The sequence below is a fragment of the Anopheles coluzzii genome, chromosome 2 (genome assembly GCF_943734685.1).
Source record: "Anopheles coluzzii chromosome 2, AcolN3, whole genome shotgun sequence".
Taxonomy (NCBI): domain Eukaryota; kingdom Metazoa; phylum Arthropoda; class Insecta; order Diptera; family Culicidae; genus Anopheles; species Anopheles coluzzii.
In genome coordinates this window covers 72,629,913-72,649,812 of record NC_064670.1, presented here as the reverse complement: position 1 = coordinate 72,649,812, position 19,900 = coordinate 72,629,913, and the positions used below count along the sequence as shown (strand labels likewise).

Sequence of the window (19,900 nt, the reverse complement as noted above, 5' to 3'; positions counted from 1 at the left end):
TAGATTTTAGATAATCTCTTATTATATTCTTGCAGTGATTAAGTCGGCAGCATGCTTTCCAGCTCTTACTCCCGATGAAACACAGTTTGGTTACACTGGCTTGTTATATTTCATGAAATCAGATAAAAACAAACAGCAGGGGCATGCTAGACCCCTTATTTGTGTGCGTTTAGAACAGATCGAGTATCATTTGCTGTAATTTATATTTTGCCCATAATTTTGCGATTAATACAAATAATTTGTATCAATAACATGTATTTTCATTCCTAGAATGTTAATAATGTATTTAATATGCTACAATAAAAAAAATATCAAAAGTCAAACTGGTACATTTTTTATTTTGCACCTGTTTTTAGGAATATTCTAGCATAATTGACAAATATTCTATCAACATATTAAATACATTAAAATGCTTCAATGGTGTAAAACATGTTATTCTAACATTCTGAAATAAAAAACAATTTAACGGGTAAGGTAAATAAACAATTATTGCAAAAAAACTGATGTACCTATTTTAATGTTGCGTAATGTATTTAGTTTCATGATCATTTCAAAAATAATTCTTCCTCATATGAGATCATTACATACGTATACCAGGAGCTGGGAAATTGATATCTACCTGTGGTGCCAAAACTGTTGTTCATTTTCACCATGTTTCAACCCGTTTGCAAACCGACGGGTGCATCGAATTTACCTTCGTGAAAATGATGCTCTCAGTCGGAAATAGGATACTGCCTGTATCGATTCTCACGTCCAATCAGACTTATTCTGTGCCCGTTCATTCCGGTATGCGCTTTTTGTACCTTATCTGTTAGAGTGAAAGATCCCGTTACGGTACAGTGGTGTTTCAGTTCAGCTTAATGGATTTCCTTCGTAACGGTTCAATATGAATAATTTAGTATCTGTTCTGCCCATCGTTTTCTATCCGACTGAGGATGATAAAAACGGAGGACTCGGGGATGGTATCCTGGACCGTGGCTAGGCAGCCTTTTATGACGTTAGCTGTAACGATTCTGTGGCTCATCATGCGGATCAGTTTTTGAGGTACTTGAAGCCTCGCTTCCTTGGTTGGAGTGTGCGGTATGGGAAGTGCTGGAGTGTGCTCCATCACGGTAAGGCATGATTGGATCAAGTACCCTACATCGTTGGAGGGTTTTAAGCAGAAAAGGACGCAATTTTTTTCCGCGTGAGAAGATTTTCACCCAAACTTGAGCTTTCTTTTTAGTTTGCGCCTATGAAGCATTATTTTACCGATGATATAAGCATGAATACTAGTATCAAAAAAGGCATCAAAATCAAGAAGTGCACTGGGACATACTTTAAACATGCTGACCATAGCAATGGCTAGAACATTATTTTGTGAAAGGAGATTATAAAAATGTGTCCTGTAAGCCCAATTGTCACTGCCACTAAAAAAAGAATTTACAATTAATTTCACAAATGAGGTTTATGTTTCAATACGAACAAAAAATGTTAATTAAGCTCTTATGCTTAATATGGTCGATAGTAGGTTTGATTTATTTATTTCAATGTCATACCATACATATTTTTATATTACTAACACTATCTAGTGGAAAGAGGACTCAACATTTTAAATAATTCATTGTTTATATGATTTATATTTATATACATTTTATGTAATAACAGTTTACATGCATCAAATGTTTTAAATAAACTACTAGGGGGCCCTGATGTCACAGTAAATAAATATGTTCTGTCGGTCAGCTCTACACCAGAGGCTTTCTTTGCCGTTTTGCTTCAAACCCACGCCAGTATTATTTCTTCGATAATTCCTATAATCGCATCCAAGTGCATTAAAATATATTTGAATCTATTGTCGTAGTAGTTACCACCGCGAAAACAACAATATTTTGCAATGATTCGACTAAAATTCATCTGAATCTTTTTTTTTTTTCGCAAATGTAGAAGGTTTGCTTTCGTAAAGTGAGTGTAACCAATTAAAATTGTAATTCATTAAGAGTAATGAACATAATTAGGGGAAAACATATTGCAAAACTCTAACACACACTATCGATACATTTCTCTTCACAATCCGAACCATAAAAAATAAATGTTATCAACAAGGTATTTCCATCTCACTTCAGTTTCCAGCGGACAATGAAAGCGTTTGAGCTATTTTGTAAAACTTACTGAAATGTGTTTGCGGAAGAATGTGTTGGAACTGTCTCGTTGTGATTTGATCATGTTTCCGTGGAAATAATTGTGCCTTTTTCGTTGCCGTCTTCCGTTATGGATCGCAAACATCTCGTTACGAAGAACCACTCCAGGCTTTATTTCTGTCTGTTAAGTTAATTTTTGGCTGTATGGTGTTGAGCGAAGGTGAACGGTGAAATACGTGATAAAGTTCTATTTTCGCATTAATCTAGAAATCGGATGGAAGAAATTCGAAACTTCTATAATATCGTGTTATGAAAGTAATTTTTATACTTTTGCGGCACCAAGCGTCGATTTGATTTAATTTCCGTCAAACCAATCAACTGTCTTATTGCCTTAAGCGCTGAGCAGAGCAGAGCCAAAATTTTGAATGAAATAGCTCTTTGTGTATAGTACAATCTGAACAGAAACGCGAATTTTGTTGCTAAGATATGATTATATTATAACATTGGTGAAATGCAATTGATTTAAACATTGCCTAATGTTTTCATGTAGTGCTCTGGATTCTACATTAATAGCTGATATTACCTATCTCCTATGCTAGATTATCTCTATTTAATAAGCTTAGCGATCCAGAAAGTAATAGAAAAAAAAGAAATACATCAACATAAACAAGGAAGCCTATTTAGCCTAAATAGAGACATAGGGAATAATAAAACGAAAACATGTTTTATTCTGGTTTGGAAAACATGCTGAAAAGTGTAGTGGTATTGATGAAAAAGACCTTAGATGGTAGATTTTCTGTTTGAGTTTCACGCAGCGATAGAGATTAATCGTGCGCTTCATTTAATTCTCGGTTTTCCCATTTCATAAACAGGATGCTTTATTGCAAACCGTTGGGGCGTCGATTAAGCGAGTCTGCTGCTAGGACTAGGAAAACTTGAGCAACTGGAGAAATGCTGCTCATAATTTATATTGCCGTTCAGCTTCAAATCGATTTACTGTCAGTGTAGGTAAGGCATCGTGTGGAAAACAGTAGCGTGGTAACCTGCTGGGGCGGGAGTTTCCAACTCGGAAGCTAAAAGTTGGCCTAGTCGAAGGTGAAGCATTCCAGGAATATTCATGCGGGACACGTCACGTTTCATCCGTTCTACGCTAGACGAACCGGAAATTGGAAAGGAAATTGTATCATATTCAATCAATTAAATCTAGCATCTTCGTGGTACTAAATTTAGACCAACTGTGTGAGTGTGTGTTTTATTACCGTTTAGTTGTAACAGTGCTATGGGTCAGCTACAACACAGTTGACCTGAAAACATATGAAATATCAGGTTGAAATGTGATGCTCATTCCGCATAACTTATAAACAAGAGTGTATCGAAATGTTTTCTGAACTTTGATTAAAAATCTGAGTATAATTATCGTTTCTCTTCGATGTGAAAGAAAGCCCAAATGCATTAGGCATATTATATGAATTATATGCATGCATAATAAGAAGGAGTATATTTGATTGTTTCAATCATGTGTGCCATGTTTATTGGGATTCGTACAACTATACTGTTTAGTTTTATTTCATTCGGATAAAACAAAGAATGTTTAAAGACAACACTCTTATTTCGTTCTCCAATACTGGGGTCTAAATATACCCCATACGAAGAATTAAAATCCACGAAGTGGAAAATACACTTGTGATGCGCAAGTATGAAAGTGCGAGGAACGACATTAAAATCGCACAAACACACATACATTGCATGCTTTCTTGCTTTACTGCATGGTGAAATGGTTTACGAGTAGAATATGTAAATATTTGCAAAATAGTTGCTTCAGATGTGTGTGGATTCAAGGAGACTTCGTTAAAACACCAACAGCATGATATTTCATGCCTGATGAGTATATCTTAAGTAATAAAAAATGTTTCAAAGATTAAAATTCGATGATGTTGATCGAAATTATGTTATGAAAATGTGTTATCGAATGTGTCATATTCGTACTCGGAGTTAAAAATGTAACCGTCTTAGTTAACCTCGGGCCAAGAGTTATCATTCTGTTGAAATATGGTTAATTAGATGTATGCTTGGTACTGCTAAGAAGATGACATTGGGTTGTTTAGATTGAGTGTGTGCCAACCGCATGATATGCGACTCGTAGCACTTGTTAATAGCATGGCAAAGAAAAACTGAGAGACTCAAACGTGCTAGTGAACTTTGTGTACATCTTCTAAACTGTAAAAATCTTAGCACTGAAAATGATGCAACGTACGCGTTGCTGGAGGAGGCAGTTTGTAATGTAAACATACTTGGGGCGTTGCTTTTGTTTTACCTACAGCATTATACCACCGTGTAATGAGCAGTGCATGTGGTATGCTGGTGGAGACCTGCATCTGTTTATGTCTCACTATCGAGCAGACTTTCGCGGGTGCACCTTCTTCAAAGTTGTCGGTAAAGTGGTGGTGTATTTGAGTCAACACAAATTACGCAAGGTTGAGTGTAGAAGAGATAAACTGAAAAGGTGGTTGAAAGTAAACAGAGTGGTAGCTGCAGGGAAATTGTCTTGTTCAATGTTATCTGGCATTCTCTCGGGTGTGAAAGCAGATAATCGTTTTAAATATTGGTCGTATGAATTAAACTACACACAACTTCTTGTAGTTTTCTTCATTTGTAGTCTTTTCGCTTCAAAAAAAGTTTTCTTCTTAAAAAAACTCAATGTTTTATAAATTATTTACTAATTGTTAATTACAATGTACGTTACAAGTTTATTTATCCAATGACATATGCAAGTGAATTGTATTATTGTATTTAATCATTTTTTATTGATTGAATGATAATTTAATAAATTATTTATTTTTTAAATTATTAATTTTTTTATTTATTTCTTTTATGTTAGTGAAACTCCGTTCGTAAAGCTAGTGACATAAACAATTATGATACCTTGTTAATTAATCTTTCTAGCAACCGCGCAGCGGAAAATATGGATATTGAAATCTGTTGATCGTTTTAAACTTGTCAAACCTAGTGAACTACACCTTGAAAAAAGCTTTCGCCTAAAAAGTAACGTACACATCTACTGTGAAAGAGACGGAAGCTAGAAAGTTTCATGGCGAGTACGTTTGTTTCTTGCGAGAGCATATGCTCCAATTTGGAGTATCCTCATGCGTGAGGTTCTCTTGTTTTGAAAATTCTCTTTCGTTTGATGCTCTCGAATTTCTTCAACTCTCGGCAAATGTAATTCTCCTATACATTTTGCTCATCTATTCAGTGTAAGTTTTCTCACTCTTATTCTGCTGCTGTTCTTATCGCACAAACGAGATAGCTGCACACACAGCCGATGCTACTAAGCTTGCTGTAACAGGTTGGTATCGGTATCGGTTTTTCGTGAGAGCAGGTCAGTTCGAGATAAGCTTTCCGTCAGTGTGGTTGAATATTGGTTGGTTGGGGTTTTTTCCACAGCTCCAAAAACTGAGGACTATACTTCTGTGGTTAGTGTGATAGGTTTTTTTTGGTTTTTAAAACTTGTGCGTGAGTGTATATGAATGATTTAAAAAATGTGGGTGTGTATATATGATTATTGTGAGTGTATTTTACACCTGAAATTTTTATATGCAGCTATGAGTGTAAAGTTAATGAGTGTTCCCAATAGTTTTAGTGTATGTTCATAATTATTTTACTACACGTGATTGGCAGCTATATTGCTTACACTGAGTTTCTTTTGAAAAATAGAAGCGATTCACGTGCAGTTAACCGCATCTGATTCTGTGTACAAAAAGGCTGATCTCATCGGAAGAAAGAAAATGAAAAAAAAAAACAAACATCTAGGTTTCGCTCAGCTCAGTTATACGTTCGAGTAACAAAAACTGGATTATGGGGTTTTGTCCTTTCCAGTTATTTACCTGTGTGTTTGTGGCAGCAATTTTTTTATCTGTTTTTTTGTAAAGCATGTGACGTGCACATTTATACAGTTTATAGAAGTTTATTGTATGTAAAATATGATAATATGTGATTGGCAACAATGTCCAATTAAGTGGAAGTGAAAATCATGGAAATAATAAAATAATTATGGTTTAGGATTTAATAATATGAGTTATCATCTTAAACATAAAACAACTGTTATAGAAAAGTTATATTTGAGCTAGCAAAATATGTACGTGTTCAATTTTTATATTCTAATTGGTCGATTGCTACCCGCATGTTTGTCAATATGATTTATGTGAGTGTAATTGTTAAGTGTCATCCAATAGGTACCTTCTTATTGTTCATAGTTATGTTGTTGATATGGATGCATTCAATTGAAAAGAATTCTGTTATTACTAATTTAGTTCCATGATTCAATTATACAGTTCATCAATTGTATTTTAAGACGTTTTCGTGTATTCGGTGTATGAAACTAAATCAAAATCATCATTTTGGAATATTTTTTCATTAATAAGGTAAGTCTTATTGGAGTTCAATAAATTAACAGGTGTGCCTATATATTTTAAACAAGTAGGTAAAATGTGCTTGAGATGATAATCTTTGCCGAATGTAATCAATGTATTGTTTAGATTTTGTAACCATAAAGTTAGTTGGTCTATTATTAAATGCCCTTGAAACTGTTTAAATAAACCACAGCGGCCGAAGTTTGTTGATTTAAGGTTGCTCATTCATGTTTAACATCACCTATCGTTCTTCCAGCTCCAGTTTGTCTTGGAAATATGTCTATCACACAACGTGTTGTTTCGGCGGTTGAGTTTGCATTTGTTTATAAACAGAATTCAAAAACGTGGAGGCGTAATGTCAGTAAAAGTTGCGTATACGGAATTCCTTGCACAGTACTTTAATGATACGGAATATCTTAAACATAATTGCAATGATTTTTTAATTATATTAGGGTTTTAAAAGATAATAATAAATAAGAGGATAATTGTGAGAGGCAAGGTGATTAGTGAATCTGTGTAATTTGAGGGAATTTCATACATGATGAAGATTAAACTTCAAATTATCGCAATGAATTATGTTTGTATGCAAATACTCAGGGGCGAGCCTATGGTACAGTCGCCAGTTCGTACAACTTAACAAAATTTACGTCGTGGGTCCAAGCCTTATAAGGACCGGTCCCCGTAGCAAGGATTGACTATTCATCTGCGTTGTAGTAAATAAGTCTCGAAAAATGTAAAAGGCCAGCCTGACCGTGTAGGTCATTATGCCAATAAGTAGATATGGTAATACAGTGGAACTTAACTGTTAACAGGTAAAATCTCGCATAAAGAGCAATATATTTTGTATTCCTGGTAGATTTGTGGGGTCCGATGTCAAATCAAGATCATGCTCGATTAGCATGGAACATTTCTTTGATTTTGAATGAGAGTTTTGATATTAAGCATCATTTCATATAACACTATTGCCAGGTGAAAAAGTTTCGTATGCAAAAGTGTGTGGTATGTTGATGAGTTTTTCTTACGCGCCTTTTTGAATTTACTTGTTGATCAAGGCGAGAGTTTTCCCTGCCAATTACTGCTACTTCGAGGAGTTTCTTTGACTACAGATATGGTGTGCAAGTGATTTGATGCCAATCAATATATGGAAATCGTATTTGTACCATACATATTTTTCAGTTGTAATGAAATTGGCTTTATTTTGGAAAACTAGCAGATACCAACACAAACCAATAAAAAATTGTTATAAATTATGTTTTCGAAAAAAATCCTGATCAATAAACCATGGCGTCCTTTACAGCACGAGCACTCTAAAAATGAGCTATGTTTGAAGCAATGTTTGAGTACAATAGAGGATATAATGATAGTAAAATAGTACAAAGTAGTTGAAATATTGTCATCGAATTTTAAAATTTATTAGTTTGAAAATAAGCTAGTTATAATTGTTAATATTTAATTTGATTCGATACATTAAAACATTGCTTTAATATCTTTGATCAAACAGCACTTATCTTTATTGTCAAATGCCTTTCACGTCTTCCCCTTCTACTAGAAACAAGAGAATCCTAAATGATACGAGCATATAACTTGACTAAATGATGTGATAAACTCACATCATGTTGTAAAATTTGTAACACCTCAACGATATGCAGAACTAATCTGTTTGATAAATATGACTAAAACTATACTGGAAGGTGCACTAAAACATACTAACAAATGATCATCACAAAACGAACAATCAACTATTCTTTATTTTATGAGTTGGCAATGCCGTTTGCTAAGCGTCGGATAGTAAAATAAGTAAGTGACGTTTGCTAGGAACCTTCACCAAGTAGTTAGCGTCTTGCTACTGGTATCGAACTACTGCAGCAGGAGTACGAATCACCAAGCGCCTCCATCATAATCTAAAAAGCACCATGCCACTCCATATGCTTTCAATTAAATTACTATTAGACTTGACAGCTGTGGCAAATCAGCTGTAGTGACAAAAACAAACAGTATCTATGACATTGACGACGAGATGCTGCACCGAAATGAATAGAAAAGGGTTAGCTTGCTTAGGTGCGTACTGTTTTAAGCCTGTTAGATTGCCGTTAAAGTGAGAGGCTGGAATTTGTGCACAATTGTTTACATAATTGTTTACGCAATATTATTAATATGTTATGAAATTCAAAAAGAAGAGAGAAATTGTTTTCATTGATACTCAGAGATGTTTTCGTCCATCTAAATCGAAGTCTTATCGATTATTTACAAATTTTATCTGGTAACATCTACCAGACCACGTACCCACATGGTGTGCAGTACAAAGCCATGGACGGATATGGTCGATCCATTATCAATGTACACTGTACGTACACATCAAGGTGTTGGTGTTACCTTGGTGATATTCTTTTATATCGGTTTGCTTGATCACCCAAGTTCGTTCAATAGATGTAATGATTCCATTATGTAGATTTTATCACAAAAAAACAGAAACACTTTATATAAATGCGTTCTGTAAAACAACACAACACAACAACACAAATTGTTTTACCTTAAAAATTCAGGTATATATTTTTTGTGAAATTTGTAGTTCACTATTATTGCTATTTCTTTTTGGTGTAGCGACCTACACGTTCTTGCTACGGGATGACGGTCTGAAAGATAATCGATCTCGACCGGCCTTGTAGCAACCTGTGTTTTCTGAAGTGTATAAAAATTGTTTTGCTACTGCATTACATTAAACACGTTCTTGCTATTACACAGTAACCGCAACTCGATGCCTTTCATGTGAAACAACATATTCTTCATCCTGTATGTTGATTTTTTACGTTTTGTTTGTTTGCTTGCCTCGTGTGAGACTGTTACATTATTTGGTTTCTAACACATTCGCAGACGTGTGTCCACAAGCATTAGAATCGTTTGCTGTACTCTAGGCAAAGGTATCTATCGTTGGGAAGGCCGATAAGTGAAGATTATCAGGGTAGGGGGTGCCTTGCAGGGTTCATTGGAGGATAGTGTTTAAATATTTACCTAAGCCACCCATTGCGGTACCTTTTTTTTGTTGTTGCCAGCAGCGCATTTTTGATGGGGCGTTAACGAGCGTAAAACATGAGGGAATGGTAGGTCGTCATAATTGCGTTAGGGTTCGCAGAGGCTTCCGTATTATGAGCGAACGGGACCTAGGCACTGGGTTCGTAAATTGTAAGCAATGACGAACGAAATTAATTTATCACCAGTGAAGAAATTGTTTTTGCTCGCCGTCGCATGAAAACTGATTTCCAAGGGTTTTTGTTTAGGGCCGTTAACAAACCAGTTAGCTGGTTATAATTATTAATCACACCCAACGTTCTTTTGGCTTTACTGCTCTTAATTACGATTGGACGCCTTTGTGGTAGTAGTTAAGGGGATTCCGGAAGTCGCAGCAGTGTTTTGTGACCAGAAAAAATCATATTTTATCATACCATGATTAACTTTTCTGCTCTTTAATTTACACATTTCATATTTCCTATAAACTTTGCCACATTCAACCATTTTGTCTATACTACCTATCTCAGCTCTGCAACCTAATGCTATGTATAATGTATTTCTTTCGAAATCCATAAAATACTTTTCCGGTGAGCAAGTATACTGCCCTTCCACATAAAAATACAGCCAAGCGATACGAAGATGGATTAACTGGTATCATTAAGTAGTACGAAGTAATTATTAATCTAGATCCGTGGCTGGATCGATCATTTGTCGTAACGTCTTCCCTAGAGCCTTCGATGACCTCGTTGCTGCGAATAATGATGCTGCTTAAGACAGCTGTAATGAATCGTGTTTTGCTTTCATTGTGGACGGGTGTTTGGTATTGTCGATTTTATTCCAATTTGCGCTTGGCATTAAATGGTGAGCAATAAAACTGTGCCGTAGGTTCGTTACGACTTGGCCAGAATTTTATCGGCCATTTAGGTTAATTATCTTTGCGCGATTGGGCCAAATTGAACCAAATCGATGCACAAACCCAACATGAGTATAAAACATTATTGAAATTAAATGAAATATATCCATGATTTTATTTTAAGATGTTCATCATGGTTGAAAATAGTTTGCATAAATATTCAACATGATGTAAAATTAATGAGTGAAAATAATGTGGAATCGTTGGTAGGAGCGTTACGAAGAAAGTAAAATTGTTTCTACTATTATTAAAATAAGTTAATGAAAATTCGTGTCAATTTGCATAAAAAAATCTATTTTATCTCATTTTGGGAATCTCAGTGATACAGTTTGCCGTCGAGAGAATAAAATTAAATAAATAAATATTCTGAATGAACTATAAATATAGAGACATATCTAACGTTTCAGTAATCTTTGATATCATTTTTTATGAACACTACATTAAAACGCTGTCTATATTTCAAAATGATTTACTTAAATGCATTCAAAATCATCAACAGGTTCATGGTCTATTCGTGTTTTACTCAAAAGTTTTTTAAATTTTTCTGCACGATACTAATGATGTTTTCATGTTAGACGCAGAAACGAACATGAGTAGATAGAATAGTGCTAATAAATGTACGTGCAATAAATCTCTTGACGCCTTTATTTTTTTCTGGAATAAGATAAATTTTATTTGTCCTTGTTGGGACACACGCAATCCAAAAAACATTTGATGTTGGTTGCACTTATTCTCAAAGAAAACTCATTCAGGTTCCATCGTAATCTGCATCCACATAGTCAATGAGATACGACAAATGTTGAAAAAGATGGAAATAACAACATTGTAACAAAATAAGTGTTTTGACTAGTTCACAGGTTTCCTGTTTTATGAAATGGATTCATATACGAATGCTGCTGTTCAATGTTTGCCCGGTTTTAAAAGAAAGCAAGATTACAATAGTAGTTTCCAGTTCATTTTAGCATCAATTTTTTACTATTTTCCAATTATTATTACCTATTCTTAGAACTTTAATCTCTTTGCATGATCATAAACTCCCTATATTATGATCATACAAGCCCGCTACGATATATTAGAAAATACTACAGCTCCCTCTGGGAATAGTGATGTGTCTGTAACAGAACATGAATTTAATAACCTTAATGATACGATAGCGTTTCTATTGGTAGCGTGTTAGATCTGAGCAACAGGTGCGTTTGTGTACATATCTTGTAAAGAGTTTGCAAGCACAGGGGCATTGTGTACACATTTAAATAAAAATGTTTATTTAACTACACTACCTATATTTACTTAGTTTTTTTCACTGGGATTTTTAAAGCGTCTTGATTTCTGTATTGTAAAGTTTTAATTATATATACTACAATACTTCAAGGCTTCATGTTAGGAACAATGTTGTCATTTTCAGAAGCAGTTAATTAAAACATTTTTACGGTAGCATAATTAAATCCCATCAAATGAAATGTACTTGAGCTGTATGCACTAAGATATTTTTTAACCACTAATACAGATATGACTTTGATAATTTACAACATACAACCTTTTAAATTATTACCCACCAACAAGGATATTCAACATAATAAGGTTGGCCACAGGAATTAAATAACTCCATATACCTTTGTTAATTTGGCATTTTCATTTACTGATCGCTAAGACGATTGCCTAGGGAATAATTCGTTTCGCTGGTAATTACATTTCTGGCAAACAACAAGGAAAAAGAAAACTCTATGTTATCAAGTACATCACAACGCGAATACAGGACCGCATAAATGAAATTTACAAATTGTGGGCTTCTGTCCAATACTATACAAAGCTTAATATGTTTATTTAGGACAAGAAACACTACGACAACATGATATCAAGTTATTATTCAACAGAACAGGGACAAGTAAAGAAAATAACTTTACTTCGTCACTCAACTTCCGCCATTTAAGAGCCTGGTGATCGAACACGTTTCACTTCCTTTTGAAGCACCGAACCGTGGCAGTGTGATAAAAACTTCTTATTTGTCGTAGTTTCTTATCTTTTCTTCCATAGTCACTGTTTGGCAAAAGTTGAACGAAATGTCTAGAATGTCGCCGTTTGCGGCACCCTTTGTTCATCTTCTACCATTGCTTAACCCCTTAGAGAATTCCTTTTTTTTTTTTCAACTGTTTACTGTTCAAATCCACTGTCATTTAGTTGACCGTCTAGATCCTTTTTTGGTCTTTTTCTGCAAAGTCATCGGACGCTTTTCCGGTTGCATTCTTTTGTTGAGCGGTTGATAAATGAAGCGCAAACAGTGCCGTGTCGCCTTGAAACTAGGCCGATCTGAGCTGGATGATGAATTTTCTCAGGAGTTGGCTAGAAACCTTCAACCAGATCTTCGCCATTAGAGGAAGGGTAGAAAATTACCAAAAGAAAAAGCAAGCGGAAAAAATCAAACCGAGCCCACATCAAAAACTCGCTTGGACTGCAAGAATCTGAGAATTCGAAGTCATTTGGAAGTGAAACCGCTATGCTTTTAAGCTTAATAATGTGTTCTACTTATCTAATTATTAAAAATATTCAGTATGGTTGAGAGTGTTTTAAAAACAACAAAAATCATTTGAGATAAAAAAAAGTACTACTCCAAGGGCCGATGCAAATCCGAATTACTAATAAATCATTCTTGTCGTTGTTTGTGTAGCTTAATAAAAAAATAAAAGCTCACAACCCAATAAATCTACGTTTTCCATTAACGTATAAGCCAATTTATACCATACCAAAACAAATGTATCAGATGAGAATAGAACATGCTGTAAAATACTAATAATGGTTTTAAACAGACATAGGTAAATCTTAACATAAAAGCAGTAGATTTTCAAATTTCAGTATTTTAATGTTTTAACAAACGTTCATGTTAATTTCTAAAAAAAGACAAAAAATCTTTAAACCTTCCCTCAAAGTCCATTGTGAATATAAAAACTCCGAATAAAGTTTCATGATAATTTTTCCTCCCTTAGCAAATTGTAATAAGGAACAAAACACTTGCTGTGTAGCGTCATAGCTAAAAAAGTTGAAGAATTTTTCAATCATCCAAACCTAACCATGAAAAAAGCCACACAATAGCGTGTTGCTTTGCGCCCTAGGAATTTGCTTTGCTGTTAGTTTTTTGCATTACTATAGGATTTTTGGTATGCATTCTGACGATCTGGTGAGTGTTGCTCGATTTTCTTTAACTTCCGTTCCACACTCATCCCAGTAACATTAAGAGCACTGTACTCGGTAATGCTCAGTCAGCGCGGACTAAAGAGCGCGTATGAAACCATACCTAGCTGTATACTGCACAATACTAAAATTATTGTTTTTACACACCTTGAATGGTATAGTATATTCAATCAGTATATTCAAACATGTTCTGTGGTTGCTTTGACACACGATTCAAATTATTATTTGCAGATGTAGAATTTGCGGTGGAAATAAAGAAAGCAGTTGCATCAGATTAAGAATAATTGGCGTTTTGCAAGAGATCAATTCAAGAAATGCATAAATGTACTCTCTTTATCTGGTGCATATGGTAGCAAGAGATGAAACATTCACATCTGTGAACATCAGCTTTAAAGATAGCAACACATTTTCCTCGAAGAAAATGAAAATTTAGGGAGAAAGCGTAGCTGCACTGAACGGCTGAGCGTAGACCAACGGACTACCGTTTACTTATAGTGTTTGCTTGTGGTTCATGCAAACCGGAATGCTATATTCGTTTGGGAGAAATAAGTTTTGGTCGGTAACAAGGTTGCAACGGTCCCATATGGTTCCTTCCATGACGAAGCTAGCGTATTTCGCACAATTTATAGCTGTTATGGAGCGCAATACTAAATTCACATACACCACGTGCTCGACTGTCGCTTATGCAAATTTAATGACCTTAAAATATCCCCTAACATTTCCGATACTAGCGACTAGCAACATAATATGGTACAAAATATGAATACTAAAACTTCGCGAAATGGGTGGTAGTTTTTTTATTTTGAAAAAATTGAATTCAATATTTACACATTTTTTGATATCGATACAGTTAACCATTTCTAATTGAGATTTAAACACATTAAATACATAAAATACATTTTAAACACAATTATATAAATAATGATTGTTAGATGGATCTTGTAAGTAAGAGGACTTTTATAGAAACATGTTTAAAACACATTCTAGACTTCTATTTATAGAAACCTCTCAATAAAATCTCTTAAATACCATGGTATGTTAGCTACGATGACTTGAAAGGTACATTAGAGATAGAACTCAAAGAATGTCATTTGGCGATAGGTGGTCAAGCCCATTAGGGAATACGCTTGAGATCCCACAAAGTAGTGCATTGCGCCCAATATGTAAGTACATAAATGATATCAAAAAAATACTTCATCACTGCAATGTTAACATGTTGTCAGATGAAACGGTAATTTTTGTGTCGCATAGTAATCCCGAATTAACTTCTGAAAATCTCTAAACAGATCTTACATCTTTAGAAGAGTGACTGCGAATTAAAAATTGAAACTGAATCCGAAGAAGAAAAAATCCATTGTCATTTTTCAGAGGGAAAGTGCACTCAGCCAATCGCTAAAAATTAAAGGAGACATGAAGGAGTGTTATAAAAAAGTTTTGTGTAACTGGTAGACTTAAGAATGGCTTAAACGAATTTGGCAAAATAAAACTTTATAAATCTTTAATTTCTCCACATATCGACTTTTCAGCAACAATATTTTTCTTGACTAGTGAAACATAAATGAAAAGATTACAGAGATTACAAAACTGGGCTATGCGAATTATACTTGATAATAGACAAACTTCGTTATGTGTGATGTTTGATATACTATTTAATTTATATTTTTTCGGTAATAAACTTAAAGGCATGGCTTTAGATTCGTGGAAGTTATACATGGTATATTTATATAGATACAAAATTGCTAAACAATTTATCTCAAAAAAACAAGGCAATCCAATGCATAATTTTATATTAATAAACAAAAAGTATAAATATGCTTCACTTGGCAAAATGTACAATCATGCTTGGGGCAAAATGGGCAGTTTCTTTTGACATATGACATTTGACAATGACATTTGACGTTTGGTGAGGTTTTTGTGTTGTAATTGTCCTCACAATTATGCTAAGAGGCACAGCTTTAAAAAAATTGCTTTCGTCGAATGGAACGTGTAAGCAATAAAATTAAAAAAAACTAAACACATGGTTGTTGAGCCAAAGAAGAAGAATAATTGTTTTAGTAAATTTAGTGTTTTTAGTATATTCTATTTCATTATGTCTGTTATTTTATTAATTAGATTCAGCCTATATACACAAAAAATCAGAGCCGAAATCAATCAGTTACAGCCCAATTTACTGATATTTCAGTTAAAATTTCATTGCCTACAATGTGCTTTACGAATAAAAAAAATGGCAAAATGATTTGCCAAGTTCGTATTTTAACAATGCACCGGTGTGAAATGTTAAAATGACCGAGATCTCGTGTTAATTTTTGTGTTTGCCGAGATTCGGTAATCGATCTGCCATCCGTCAGGTTGTTTACATCGTGCAAGGAAAACATAGTTTGGTCAAATTCTGGCATTAATGCAGGAAATATTTCACATTGAGGAACAAAATAATGTAAGATACTACGATTTTTTACGTAATATTTACTTATTTATTCATATTTTCATGTTTATATGACAGTTTTTGATGAATTATGATGTTTGCGAAAACAACTTGTACTAAGAGCTGTAGGTGTTCAATGTTTCTATCCAGAATAAATCGATGTTACCGGCGTTTTGTGTTATTTTTACATCTCCCTACACAAAACGAAGTAAGAGGTGACGCTCAAGTTACGAGATTGATTGAATCATTGAGGTATTTAAATCGAAAGATATTCTTCTACCAACGTGTTGTAAGTGTATCAAAAATCATCAAATTATTCGCAGTGATTCTAAATAATTCTGTGGTAGAGATTATACCCGTTCCATCTATTTGATCATACGTAGTAGTGTCGTGTGGTACAAAACATTTAAACAAAAAGTAAGACAAATAAGTACTTGCTTCGAACTATCATTCAAGTGAAATCAAATGCTCGCATGAAAGGATTGCAAAATCGAATACTATGAACGTTGAAAAAATACAAATTTTCATTATAGATTAATCCAAAAATTCGGATACAATGCATTATAGTGAACACATTAGAACTGAAAAACTAGGTCCAAAGGAAGATCTTAAAAACATGCATATAACGGGTTTATATTTCCCATGGATCGGGCCTCCATACGTAGATGCGTGGATAAGGTTTTGTACGAGTTGTGTTAAATAGTTGAAACAAAGCAAAAAATAAATACATAATTGAATTTCAATATTTATTAATCCATTGAAAGTATATCTTGCGGGAAAAATTATCTTATGGTTCAGCAGTAGAGTCAGCATTAAAACTAAACTGAACTGAAAACCTGAAATGAACAGCAACTCCTATAGTAAAAAAAGTAATGGGACAATAACATATACGGAATATAGACATTCCTAGATCAGGGTTTCTTTTATGATTGGCATGTTGTTAAGTGGTATTAGCATGAACCCATGATTGTCATGTTGTTAAGTCGTACGTGTTGACGACTGCCCCACGAGTCCAGCCGATAGTCAAACATACTGAGAAAGAAAGTGGACCATGGTTACTAATGTAATGTAACATTTACCACATATTTTAGATCAAAAAATGGATGAGCTATGAACCGGGATAAGAATTTAATAGGAACCTGTACCAAGATAGCAACACGGTCATATAGAGTATTAGTAAAAAGACATCAAAATAGAACAGAATTGTTTATCTACATGTGAAACCTTTAAACATGCCCTGCAGTCAATATACACGTCTAAGGTTCTGTTGCAAAATCCTCTAACCGGGCCAAATTGACTAGTGCTATCAAAACGATGCAACAGTTTTAGGCTATAAAAAAAAACAATTATTAGCGATATCCGACTATCTTCCAATTGACTGATGTCTCAGTTTTCTCAAACCGGAATCTCGCTTAAACACGTAATCGTCATTCGTCATTTTTAGCCGAGATTTTTGGTTAAAAAGGTTCAACCGAGATCATAGCAGATGTGCGAATTTCGGTTTATTTTTAACCGAGATTCGGCAAAAAAATAGAAGAGTACTACACATATGATCAGGTATTGTTCCATCACGTAATTTTTATGATTTTGTGAACAGACAGTGAAATCTCTCTAAAATGAAACTTCAAGCGACCGTCAACTTAGAGAGATGTTCATGTTAAAGAAAACTAATGAAGTTCTTGTTATGAAGTTTCCAAGAACCACCAAAAAAATTGGGAATTATTTTTTTAACCAATATTTTTGCGAACTGTCGTTCATAAATTTTTCTTAGAAAATTTCGACTGCCAAATCGCATATGCACCTTATGGAATGTTCACCTTAGAGAGTTCATCATCTTTAAGAGACATAAAATGTATGGAATATGACGGGACCTTTAAAATATTCATCTTAAAGAAACAATTCATCTTTAAGAGGCTACATCTTAGAGAGATTTCACTGTAATTACTTGGATCATTTCAAGTACATCGCGCCAAATCCAGCGTGGAGAGAGTATGATAAAAAGCAATAGAGAAAGAAGGCAAAATGCACGCTAGCAACGAATACAAACACAGCAGTGTGCAATCTAGAGCGTAAAGAGCATATGAGAGAGTTGGTGAGGATAAAGCTTGGCATTTGCCATTCGCCAAAATTTTTAGAAAATTAAGAATTTACATAATAGAACAGAACTTGAAAACAAAAGTTTTTTGACTACTAACTAAACGCTGTCGTTGTGGCATATATTGCCCCAGTTTTTTAACGCCCCGGGGAAGCATCACGTGAAACATCAACTTTAATTTTACACTTTTTAAATATGTTTACATTACTTTCAGGCTTTGTTGCCTAAATTTAAATGTATTTCATGGATAGATAAATGGTGGAGGCATATAATAAAGTAAGAATAATTATGTTTTGTGCAAAATTCAAATGAATATGATTGGTTAGAATGCACATTTCCCCCCACTTTCCCCGCTTTATAGTATTAGCCCTATAATTAGAACCCCTGATAGTTCTAGCCGGTCTCGTGATACAGTCGTCAACTCGTGCGTCTTAACAACATGTCCGTGATGGGTTCAAGCCCCGAATAGACGCCATACGTAGGACTGACAATCCTGCTATGGGGGGTAATCCAAAAGTCACTGAAAGCCAAGCCTCACAAGTGGTTCAGACAGGCCTTGACCGACAACTATTGTTGAGCCATAAGAAGAAGAATAAGAAGATAGTTCTAAATTAGAAGTAAAATAATTAGTTTCAGGGTCAAAACAATGCTAGAACATGATGATCATTTTTTGTAGCAAATCTTATTTAACATTCCTTTTGCCCATGCTGCTCTTTTTTCACATCTATTTTTTTTTTTCTTTGGCTCAACAACCGATGTCGGTCAAGGCCTGCCTGTACCCACTTGTGGGCTTTGGCGTTCAGTGACTAATTGATTCCCCCCCATAGCAGGATAGTCAGTCCTACGTATGGCGGCGCGGTCTATTTGGGGATTGAACCCATGACGGGCATGCTGTTAAGTTGTACGAGTTGACCACTGTACTACGAGACCGGCTAATCTGTTTTAATCCTAATAAAATAAGCGTGCGCTAAACAAAACTGTACTAACAATGCAAACTGTGATGCTTGTTAGACGATAATTTGCCATTTATAAGAGGTACCAGTGGAGTAAACAGATTTACTCATTTTGGGAGAAGCGCGGTACTAATAGTACAGCGCTATGACATGGTCCACTACAATTTTAAGATGACGGCGTTTCACTCTTCCAAATGAGCTTAGGCATTATTTGACAGTTTATGAGATTTTTTCAGGTATTTCGCTATTTTCCCAAACTCGATCGAAGAGGCACGATAGTTAAAATTGCTTAGATACAACGATTGCTTTAATTTATTTCCATCTCATCTTTAATTTTATGAGTACAAGCGGACCCCGAGATACACGGTTAATGGGGACCGAAAACGGCCGCAAAAAATCGCGTATCTCGAGTTTCCGCGTAAGTCGATTCTTGTGATTTCCAGCCAAAATAATACTAATTTTCGTATAATTTTGCAAGTAGCGAGTGGTTTTAGCCATTTAATTCATTATTTGATACGATTCTGACTTAAAATAACAGCTTGGAACCTTTTGAAATAGACTTTAACATTCGATCAAAAGGGAAATTATATTGAATTTTACATATGATGTGTCAAATCAGTACAAGTTATTCAAATAACTGTCAAATTTAGAAAACCGCGTTTCTCCGAATCCGCGTATAAGAGGTACAGTGTATCTAGGGGACTACATGTATCTATCTCAGATATGCTCAAAATGGCCATTTGTTCAAAAAACATCCAAGAAAACCACAATTGTGTGTCATTTTGACATTCGCCACGAT

The 19,900-nt window shown here is 34.6% G+C and overlaps 1 protein-coding gene across 6 annotated transcripts in view; it reads left to right on the top strand.

Moving 5' to 3' along the window:
* Positions 1-5,505: 5,505 nt before the first annotated feature.
* Positions 5,506-19,900, top strand: part of LOC120949217 (protein qui-1) — a 41,602-nt gene continuing 27,207 nt past the window's right edge. Inside the window, exons 1-2 of one of the 6 annotated variants that reach the window (XM_049605293.1) lie at positions 5,506-5,590; positions 6,428-6,538. The gene's annotated coding sequence lies outside the window, so the exon portion shown is untranslated. Of the gene's footprint in view, positions 5,682-6,427; positions 6,539-19,900 lie in introns of all 6 variants that reach the window. The other 5 variants (XM_049605291.1, XM_049605290.1, XM_049605295.1 and 2 more) reach the window with 5 other exon arrangements.